This window comes from Schistocerca americana, chromosome 2 (genome assembly GCF_021461395.2).
Source record: "Schistocerca americana isolate TAMUIC-IGC-003095 chromosome 2, iqSchAmer2.1, whole genome shotgun sequence".
In the NCBI taxonomy this organism is placed as follows: Eukaryota; Metazoa; Arthropoda; class Insecta; order Orthoptera; family Acrididae; genus Schistocerca; species Schistocerca americana.
In genome coordinates, this window is record NC_060120.1 from 91999668 (window position 1) to 92011895 (window position 12228).

Sequence of the window (12228 nt, forward strand, 5' to 3'; positions counted from 1 at the left end):
AAGCCATCTTGGGCTTGCATATCAGCAAGATAATGCTCTCCCACTCAAGGCGAGAGGTTCTGCTGCTTGCCTTCGTGCTTGCGAAACCCTATTTTGGCCAGGAAGGTCGCCGGCTCTCTCATCTATTTAGAAACTGTGGGGAATTATGGGCAGTGCTCCACAATCATGTCGTCATTTTGATGATCTAAAGCTCCAGTAGGAAAGAATTTTGCAGGATATCCGTCTAAAGGAAATGCAACAAATCTATCAGTCAATGCCAAGCCGAATAACTGCTTGCATAAGGGCCAGAGGTGGAGAGAGAGATTATTGACTTGTTCAATTTATGAAGCTCTTTCTCTTGAATAAATCATCCAGATTTTTCCTGGTATTGTGATCTACCATTTTTCAGTATACGTATATCACATCCATTCCGATAATTCCTCTGTGGTGCACTTTCCTTCTTCTTTTTTTTGTCTTATAGGGCACAACAGGTCCTCAAGCACGAAACATAGATTCTGTACAATTCCTAGAATAATGTATCGGCTGCCACGTCCCCAAATCTTCGAATTTCCGAAGGAGTGCTCTCCACTATTCCTGCGTTGTTCAGTCGCAGGTTATCCAAAGCTCTCTCAATCCCTGACTCTGATGATGAGTCCCCGTTGTTTCTACACTATTGGCCATTATAATTGCTACACCAAAAAGAAATGCAGATGATAAACGGGTATTCATTGGACAAGTATATTATACTAGAACTGACACGTGATTACATTTTCACGCAATTTGGGTGCATGGGTCCTGAGAAATCAGTACCTAGAATAACCACCTCTCGCCGTAATAACGGCCTTGATACGCCTGGGCATTGAGTCAAACAGGGCTTGGATGGCGTGTACAGGTACAGCTGCCCATGCAGCTTCAACACGATACCACCGTTCATCAAGGGTAGTGACTGGCGTATTTTGACGAGCCAGTTGCTCGGCCACAATTGACCAGACGTTTTCAATAGCTGAGAGATCTGGAGAATGTACTGGCCAGGGCAGCAGTCGAACATTTTCTGTATCCAGAAAGGCCCACACAGGACCTGCAACATGCGGTCGTGCATTATCCTGCTGAAATGACGGGCTTCGCAGGGATCGAATGAAGGGTAGAGCCATGGGTCGTAACACACCTGAAATGTAACGTCCACTGTTCAAAGTGCCGTCAATGCGAACAAGAGGTGACCGAGACGTGTTACCAATGGCACCCCATACCATCACGACGCGTTATACGCCACTATGGCGATGACGAATACACGCTTCCAATGTGCGTTGACCGCTATGTCACCAAACATGGATGCGACCATCATGATGCTGTAAACAGAACCTGAATTCATCCGAAAAAATGACGTTTTGCCATTCATGCATCCAGGTTCGCCTTTGAGTAAACCATCGCCGGCGCTCCTGTCTGTGATGCAGCGTCAAGGGTAACCGCAGTCATGGTCTTCGAGCTGATAGTCCATGCTGATGCAAACGTCGTCGAACTCTTCTTGCAGATGCTTGTTGTCTTACAAACGTCCCCATCTGTTGACTCAGGGATCGAGACGTGGCTGCACGATCCGTTACAGCCATGCGGATAAGATGCCCATCATCTCGACTGCTAGTGATACGAGGCCCTTGGGATCCAGCACGGCGTCCGATATTACCCTCCTCAACCGACCGATTCTGCTAACAGTCATTGGATCTCGACCAATGCGAGCAGCAATGTCGCGAAACGTTAACCCGCAATCGCGATAGACTACAATCCGACATTTATCAAAGTCGGAAACGTGAAGGTACGCATTTCTCCTCCTTACACGAGGCATCACAACAACGTTTCACCAGGCAACGCCGGTCAACTGCTGTTTGTGTACGAGAAATCGGTTGGAAACTTTCCTCATGTCACCACGTTATAGGTGTCGCCACCGGCGCCAACCTTGTTTGAATGCTCTGGAAAGCTAATCATTTGCTTATCACAGCACCTTCTTTCTGTCGGTTAAATTTCGCGTCTGTAGCACGTCATCTTCGTGGTGTAGCAATTTTAATGGCCAGTAGTGTAGACTGACACCGATTGCGTCTCCTACCACATCAGCATCAGTTCTTTCACCACATGTAAGCCCTTACAGTAAGCTCTCCACCCATTCGCCGACCCCTCTGAATTTAGCAGTGGTGATGAATATTCTGCGAATGTCTTCAGAATTTCCACAATTCCTGTCAAAGAAGCCGGCGGGAGTGGCCGAGCGGTTAAAGGCGCTACAGTCTGTAACCGCACGACCGCTACGGTCGCAGGTTCGAATCCTGCCTCGGGCATGGATGTGTGTGATGTCCTTAGGTTAGTTAGGTTTAAGTAGTTCTAAGTTCTAGGGGACTTATGACCACAGCAGTTGAGTCCCCTAGTGCTCAGAGCCATTTGAACCATTTTGAACCTGTCAAAGACAAGAAAAATACAACCATTTGTTTGCTGCCTTTTCGAGCCAAACGTGAAGTGCATAACCTACTGCCCGAATTAATAATAAGGTACAACAACAGTTTGTTTCCCCACAAACTTGACAACGAAGTGTCACATCCCGAATGAACATTCGCAGAGGTTATGCAGGGTCCGGCGGACCGCTTGCGTAACACGTTGATGTCAAGTGTTGCACGCAGGTGGTGTGAGACAGCCGCCGTACGCGAACCACCGGGGGACGGGCGGGGCCGCCGCGTTCCCCGGCAGCAGTCGGCCGCCGCAAGCGCTCAAACGACGCCTGGCCCCGGTTAATTAGACGGCATACTGGCGGCCCGTGTCCCTGCGGTCTGCGCGCTATCTACGTTCATTAGCAGCGCCGCTATGGCCCGCTGGTGATTAATGAACGCCGCCAGGAAGCTACGAGTGGTGCGAGGTGTCACGGCACTCAGCATGCCTGTCTCCTTGGCCATAAACAACTCTGAAGGGGGCATACGGCATCGAGAATAACAAATATTTACAAAGTTGAGAGAAAAATTACATGATGAGTGTGCATTGTAGATTCAGTGATCGAAGTCTAAAGTTTCCAAAAAGAAACTGATTTTGTGACACACAGTGACTTTTATTGCGAATATCTTGAAAGGTATGTGCTAAGGTCTGATCAGGGTAGATCCAGAAAATAAAGTAGATAGTTGCCAACCGCAAGGTGGAATGAGTATAATATGTTTGAGTAGGAGGTTCTTTGATAGTTAAGAGAGCCGGGCAAGCGCAGTAAAAAACTCAGAGAGTCGCAGCTAGGTGCCTGGAGGAAGTAGACGTGTGGTGACAGCTTTAAGGTAGGATTCACACTACGCAGTTCATCTGCACTGAGCAAACTTTAGCACGTAAATTGGGGAAGCTATATAATGATTTCAAAATAGTTTTTGTTAGATAAAGTACAGAGTTAGAATTGATATGACCAAGGTTTGATGCAGTAGGTGTTTTTTAAAATTTTTTGTAAGACTGATTCGTGCCACAAAAATGCTGGAAATTCTAAGTTTTGTATATGACTTAAATTTTTAACAATATATATATATATATATATATATATATATATATATGTGTGTGTGTGTGTGTGTGTGTGTGTGTGTATGTGTGTGTGTGTGTGTGTGTGTGTGTGTGTGTATGTATTGAGATCAACATTGTGTTTAAATCTAACAGACTGAATCATAATCCACATTCTTTCCTTGTATTGAATATGAAAATGAGTGCTAAAGTAAAGTTGCCGACCAAATGAAAGAAGATAAAGAAAATGAGGCCTCTATGCAGTATGTATGTGCAGTTCATGGTTTGAAATCGATTTTGGTATAACTGAAGTTATCAGAGCAAAGTTATTTCAAATAAATAATTTTATGCCATTGCACACCTGGCATTATTCTAGTCAAGATATAAATTCATTAAGTAAACATCAGGGCCAAAAGTAAATTTTTCAGTACGATCCTAGTGCCATCGCGCAAATGGCATGATTCTCGTAAGCTTGATTGCTGAGTCAAATACATGTTTCATTACCGGCAAAATGGAGCAGTGTACGAAATAAGATCACAGACGCAGTCAGATGCAGGTTCAAAATGGTGCAAATGGCTCTGAGCAATATGGGACTTAACATCTGAGGTCATCAGTCCCCTAGAGCTTACACTCCTGGAAATGGAAAAAAGAACATATTGACACCGGTGTGTCAGACCCACCATACTTGCTCCGGACACTGAGAGAGGGCTGTAAAAGCAATGATCACACGCACGGCACAGCGGACATACCAGGAACCGCGGTGTTGGCCGTCGAATGTTGCTAGCTGCGCAGCATTTGTGCACCGCCGCCGTCAGTGTCAGCCAGTTTGCCGTGGCATACGGAGCTCCATCGCAGTCTTTAACACTGGTACCATGCCGCGACAGCGTGGACGTGAACCGTATGTGCAGTTGACGGACTTTGAGCGAGGGCGTATAGTGGGCATGCGGGAGGCCGGGTGGACGTACCGCCGAATTGCTCAACACGTGGGGCGTGAGGTCTCCACAGTACATTGATGTTGTCGCCAGTGGTCGGCGGAAGGTGCACGTGCCCGTCGACCTGGGACCGGACCGCAGCGACGCACGGATGCACGCCAAGACCGTAGGATCCTACGCAGTGCCGTAGGGGACCGCACCGCCACTTCCCAGCAAATTAGGGACACTGTTGCTCCTGGGGTATCGGCGAGGACCATTCGCAACCGTCTCCATGAAGCTGGGCTACGGTCACGCACAGCGTTAGGCCGTCTTCCGCTCACGCCCCAACATCATGCAGCCCGCCTCCAGTGGTGTCGCGACAGGCGTGAATGGAGGGACGAATGGAGACGTGTCGTCTTCAGCGATGAGAGTCGCTTCTGCCTTGGTGCCAATGATGGTCGTATGCGTGTTTGGCGCCGTGCAGGTGAGCGCCACAATCAGGACTGCATACGACCGAGGCACACAGGGACAACACCCGGCATCATGGTGTGGGGAGCGATCTCCTACACTGGCCGTACACCACTGCTGATCGTCGAGGGGACACTGAATAGTGCACGGTACATCCAAACCGTCATCGAACCCATCGTTCTACTTCCTAGACCGGCAAGGGAACTTGCTGTTCCAACAGGACAATGCACGTCCGCATGTATCCCGTGCCACCCAACGTGCTCTAGGAGGTGTAAGTCAACTACCCTGGCCAGCAAGATCTCCGGATCTGTCCCCATTGAGCATGTTTGGGACTGGATGAAGCGTCGTCTCACGCGGTCTGCACGTCCAGCACGAACGCTGGTCCAACTGAGGCGCCAGGTGGAAATGGCATGGCAAGCCGTTCCACAGGAATACATCCAGCATCTCTACGATCGTCTCCATGGGGGAATAGCAGCCTGCATTGCTGCGAAAGGTGGATATACACTGTACTAGTGCCGACATTGTGCATGCTCTGTTGCCTGTGTCTATGTGCCTGTGGTTCTGTCAGTGTGATCATGTGATGTATCTGACCCCAGGAATGTGTCAATAAAGTTTCCCCTTCCTGGGACAATGAATTCACGGTGTTCTTATTTCAATTTCCAGGAGTGTAGAACTACTTAAAACTAACTAACCTAAGGACATCACACACATCCATGCCCGAGGCAGGTTTCGAACTTGCGACCGTAGCGGTCGCACGGTTCCAAACTGCAGCGCCTTGAACCGCTCGGCTACTCCAACCGGCTCAGATGCAGGTTTGTTGAATAATTATTTTGGAACAATTTTATCTTTGACACTTTCACTAATTAATAAGGAAACAATTTTGGTTAGAAACTTTCACTTTTAAAGATATTTTTATCCATGATACTTTCAATGTTGGTACAAAGCTTTAATTTTCCATTTATAAATTCACTAGAACTATAGATGTGATGCATAGTTAATGTTTTAAATATGAACACTTATCCAGAACCGAAGAGTTTCCTTCCCAGAAACAAACAATGCTTTCCCCTCTTCCCCATCTACCGAGTGAAAGAGAAGTAGGAGCCTATTGCGAGTGTGATGCCTCATCATGAATAGGAGAGGATTTTTATGAGGGCTTCAGCAGTTCACTTTCATAAGAAAGAAGAAGTTATGTTTACACTGATTTAAATACACTGAGATGGCAGATGTCACGGAATACCTCCTAATTCGATGTCGGACCGTCGTTTCTATGATATAGTGCAGGAACTCGATGTTGCATCAACTCAACAACTCGTTGGAAGTCCCCCCCAGAAATATTCAGCCGTGCTGCCACCTTAGCCTTCCGTAATTGCGAAAGTGCTGCCAGTGCAGTATTTTGTGAACGAACTCACCTCTCAATTATGACGCATAATGGTAAGATTCGCTATGAAAATCGTGGTAGGGCAGAGATTGAGTTACTGTGAACATTTGGATAGTAGGGTTCTTCTCATCAGAATCGACGGCCAACCAACTGCGACAACGATAGTTCAGGTATACATGCCGACGTCGCAAGCCTAATGTGAAGAGTCTGAGAAAGCATATGAGGATAATGGACGTGTATTTCGGTATTTAATGGGAGAACGGAATCTAAGTCATGGGGGATCGGACTGTCATTCTAGGGGAAGGACTCGAACAAAGGATTAAAGGAGAATTGCGGTTTGGTATTAGGAATGAAAGAGAAGATAGTGTACTTGAGTGCTCAAATAAATTTCAGCTAGTTATAGAGAACAGTCTGTTCAAGAATCAAAAGAGGATGAGCTATACTTGGAAAATAATAGTTGCTGGCTAATCTTCTAATTCAATTTACTCTTTGTCAGGTACTTTACGTTCTGTTGCTCAAACAATTTCATATGACGTTAAGATTTCAGTTAGGTTATATCATAGTCAGCCAAAAATTCCGAAATCAGATACTGTATTGTAAGATGAACCCACAGCAGATATACACTCAGATCATAGTTTAGCAGTGAACTTGAAGGACTAGTCAGTAAGAATCAGTGTGCAAAGAAGAGGGATACGGAATGAAGAGATACGCTTGAAATTCTCTTGGGCTATAGACACTGCGATAAGGAATAATTTAGTATGCAGTTCAGTTGAAAAATAATGGACATCCTCAAAAAGGGAATTCACAGAAGTTGGAAAGAAAAACATATGCAGGAAGAAAGAACGAGGTAACAGAAGAAACACTTCACGTGATCGACGAAAGAAAGAAGTAGAAAAATGTTCAGGGAATTCAGCAATACAGAAATACAAGTTGCTGAGGAATGAATTAAATAGAAAGTGCAGGGAAGCTATGTCGAAATGGCTGCTTGAGAAATGTGCAGAATCTAAAAAGAAATGATTTTCAGAAGTATTAACTCATCATACAAAAATATCAAAACAACTTTCGGTGAAATTAAAAGCAAGGGTGGTAACATTAAGAGTGCATTGATAATTCCATTGTTAAATTCAGAGGAGAGAGCTTATAGCTGGGAAGAGTGCACTGAAAGCCTCTATGATCGGGAAGACTTGCGTGATGACTTGACAGAAGAAGGAGCAGAAGGCGATATAGAAGAAACAACGAGTTAGGTAAGAGAATCAGAGTCTGACAGAGCTTTAGAACATCAACTAAGGCAGAAAGCATAGATAACATTCCACAAGAACTTCTAAAATCATTGCGGAATCCTACTTGCTGACATGAATAATATACAGAAGAACAGAAAAAAATTGAAGATGTGCTAGATGACGATAACTTTGGCTTTGGAAAAATGTAAACGTACCAGAGAGGCAATTCTGACTTTGCGGTTGATAATGGAAGCAAGATTATACAAAAACAGGACAAGTACGTAGGATTAGTCGACCTGGAAAGATGGTACAAGATGTTCTAAATTCTGAGAAAAATGAGGTTAGGTTACAGGGAAAGTGAAATAATATACAATGTCTACAAGAGCCAAGAGCGAACAATAAGCGTGGAAGACCATGAACGATGTGCTCCGGTTGAAAAGGTCGTAAGACAGTGACAAATTCATTCGCCCTATTTTCTAATCTCTATGTCGAACAAGCAATGACGGAAATAAAGGAAATTTTCAAGGGTGGAATCTAAATTTAAGGAGACAGGATATCAATGATAAGGTTCGCTGATGATATTACTATCGTCAGTGAAAGTGAAGTATCATTACAAGATTTGCTGAATGGAATGAAAGCCTAATGAGTAGAGAGTAAACCGAAGTAAGACGAAAGTAATGAGACATAGTTGAAATCAGAAACTGTGAGAAACTTAACATAAGGATTGGTGATCACGAAGAAGACGAAGTTAAGGAATTCAACCTACGCAGTGAAATTCCCATCACGGACGGAGCAAGGAGAAATTAAAAAATGGACTAGTACTGGCAGAAAGTGGATTACTGATGAAGAAAGTGTACTAATATTAAAAGCAAGCAGTAATTTGAGGCAGAAATTTCTGAGAATGTGGGTTTGGTGCACTGAACTCTATGGTAGTGAAACAGGAACTATAGGAAAAAAGACGAGAATCGGTGCATTTGAGATGTGATGCTACAGAAGAATATTGAAAATCAGTTTGGCTGAAATGACGAGGTTCGCCAAAGACTAGGCAAAGATAGGGGTACATGGAAAATAGTGACAAGAAGAAGGGACTGGTTGGTGGGACATATGTGAAGACATCACAAAATAACTGCCGCGGTATGAAAGGCCGTTGTAGAGGGTAAAACCTCTAAACAGAGACTTGAATACATCTGAAGATGATTAAGGAGAAAACTGCAAGCGCTAGGCTGAAGTAGGTTAACATAGGAAAGGATTTCGTGGCTTGCCACATCAAACCTGTCAGAAAATTGAAAACTCTCTTGGCCATATCGGTTTGACACCAGACGACTGAAAAACCATGGTCTGGTCACATGGATCCAGATTTCAGCTGGTAAGAGCTGGTGGTAGGTTTCGTGTGTGTCGCAGACCCTACAAAGCCATGGATCAGAGTTGTCAACAAAGAAATATGTAAGCTGGTGGTGGCTCCATGATGGTGTGAGCTGTAAACCTATCATAGACAGGAAGTGTGTTTACGTTCGGCTAACTGGAGACAATATGCGGCCTTTCATGAATGTCTTGTTCCCATACAACGATGTGCCATGTCACCGAGCCACAACTGTTCGCGAGTGATTTGAAGAATATTATGGACAGTTCGAATGGATGATTTGGCCACCCAGATCGCCCGACATGAATCCCTTCGAACATTTATGAGACATTATCGAGAGGTCAGTCCATGCACAAAATTCTGCGCCGTCAATCCTTTCTCAGTTATGAACGGCTCAACATTTCTGCAGAAAACTTCCAACGACTTGTTGAGTCCACGCCAGGTCGAGTTGCTGCAGTGCTCTGGGGAGTAGGAGGTCCTACACTATAGTAGGAGGTATCCCACGACTTTCGTCACTTAATTGTAAATTTGTAGTGCATATTTACTAATTAATATGCGACATGATTTTATGAACGTTTTCTGTGACAAGTGTACGTCATAGTAGAATTTTGCTAGAAAATTTCATGTACAACTCGCCACCCATTCCTTCGTGAAGACGCTTGCGCTTCACATAACATCCGTTCTCGAGAACTCCAGTGAAGCTGCTGCTAACGAGGACTGTTTCTTCTGCGTGATATGTCCTACGTTTTTGTGTCCAAGTCGTAAATCCTGCAGCGTGGGCGTGGTACTACAAGGCAGCCAACTCCGTAGCAGATGATACATGAAACCACTGCTGTCGCAGATCGTTTGTTACTTACTTAAGGGCGTCTGTCCCAACACCTGTGTACTTCAAACTAAAACCATCTCCCCAAGACGGAGCTCGTCTTTCTTTCTAGCTACTAAGTGTGCGCCATTTGGCCACATATAATCAAAGGACAATGAGCTGGTGCATAAGATATGGCACAAGACAGACATGTTTATAAAGAATATCTAATAAATAACAATACGAAACCAAATTTGTTTCTTAGTATGTTGAACTTCTTTTAGAACTCGATGCGTTAGTAACATTTTTCAACTTTGCACCATTTGAGTGAGGTTAAAAAAGCAGAGAGCAAATAAATGTTTATGGAGGAAAGCAAATAATTACCCATAAGTTATTAAGGCACTGGTACATATTACTACATCTCACGATCACCGCTTTCGTCAAAGTTTTGTTCCATCGATAAACTAATAGTCGAAAGACGCGTAACGTAATTTGGAACCCTCCTGAACGGTGCTGTCAGTTGTGAGAGGGCAACTGGACACGCTGCAAAGAGATAAAAACCGCGTAGTGTTAGATCATCGGTGTACGATGCGTCTTCTAGTACCACCGTCAGAGCTCGTACGGAAAGATATAGGTGTTCATTCTTTCTGCGAGCTATACGAGATTGGAATAACAGAGAATTGTGAAGGTGGTTCGATGAACCCTCTGCCAGGCACTTAAATGTGATTTGCAGAGTATCCATGTAGATGTAGATGTAGATTCAGGAAGCAGTCACTGTCGTATTTTCCGTACAGCCTCCCACAAGAGTTTCAGCGTGGCGCAGTAACTGTCAGGTTTTATCGTCTCCATAAGTTTGAGAGAACCAACCAGAAGCACGCCCTGTGAGACCAAAAGGGCTGTGGCCATGTCTTTCTTCACTGATACTACTCTACTGATCTGCGTGTTGGAGGGAGGTGAGTCTCAGGAGTCTCGTAATGAAGCGAACGAATTTCGTCCCTTGTGCTGATTAGAGTTGTGCAGTGATGGAACACCCTCCTACACAAAGAAGAAAAATGGTTCATGGCTCTGAGCACTATGGGACTTAACTTCTGAGGTCATCAGTCCCCTAGAATTTAGAACTACTTAAACCTTACTAACCTAAGGACATCACAAACATCCATGCCCGAGGCAGGATTCGAACCTGCGACCGTAGCGGTCGCGGAGTTCCAGATTGTGCGCCTAGAACCGCTCCGCCACTCTGGCCGCCACAAAGAAGAGAAACTAGTGATAGCTTGGCTATATTCTCCTCTGAAGGTTGTTATGTCTTCAGTTAGTATTCTAGATCGTTAATTTTAAAGAATATACGTATCTCCTCCTCATTTTTTTTTCTTCCAATTCGCCCAAATGTAAGTACGTTTTTCTGTAACTGACTATTACAAGTAATAATAATTGTGTTTAAATAAAGTATACTCTTTACTACAGCTATTGGAATTACTGATGTGTCCAGATATTTGTGCTACATGTCAGTTTCAGTTATGTTAGTAAGCGATTGGTTTGGTGATGTGTCAATTTGTGGGCAATCCGCGCGCCATAATGTGCTGATCTGCAGTCGATAAGAAATCGAACGTTGCAATCTAAGTGTTTTGTCAGGAAGTCCAATCGATGTTTTTAGAATAATACAAACAAGTCTGTCGCATTATAGTTCATATGATCGCGGTCCGCTGTCATCAGACTTATCTCCTCACCAACAACGGCCCTGTAACTGGCAACTATTAAATCATGTAATGCAAGAATTTACTTGGCCTACAGTAAGAAAATTTATTAAAATAGAACTTGTTACACTATATCTTCTACAGTTTTGCTTCTGCTGTGGTCAGTGTGATGTATCCCAATTCCCAACAAATAGCTTGTGGAAGAATGCAACATTTGCACGTCAGGTCAATTTCCTTTTCTCAGTTTTAGTGTATTGGATACATTACAAAGCCTATATTGTTTGATCAAACAGATGCGTATATTGTCTACATGAAAATTTTGACAAAAGTGTTTCAAAATTCATACGCACCAACTGCTATATATATCCTAAACATATTTCTAGCTACTTAGTGGCTGTTTACAAGATTCATAAATTTCTCCCACAGAAAGATCGACATGGTTCCATAATCTGCATATACAAATTAACAGTAACCCGATTTTGCACGAAGCTGCGCGTTCTGCAGTTTGAACGAGATGTTCATAACAGTTACGGACAACGCACGGAGGCTTTTACTAATATATGAGGAAACACTAGCTTTCACATCACTGTTGAAATATTTGACAAAAATTCTCGGATCATCCTTTCGAAAGGTTAGCGTTGTTTATGTTGTGAAACTGTGTAATATCTACCTGATAGTAATCAGTCTCATACGTTACGCAATATTCCTTTCATTAGCTTTTTATTTTATTTCTTCCCAGTATTTCTACTGCCGTATCAACATTCTCATTGGAATGTCAGTATAGTGATGGCGCTTGCTTCAGAATACGTAAACTGCTATAACAAAGGAAGTTTACGAGGTGCGGCTAGAAAAAAACCGGACTGATGCTAGAAAAAATATTTATTTACAATTATTTAAAATTTCATGTCATCTCCTTCAATG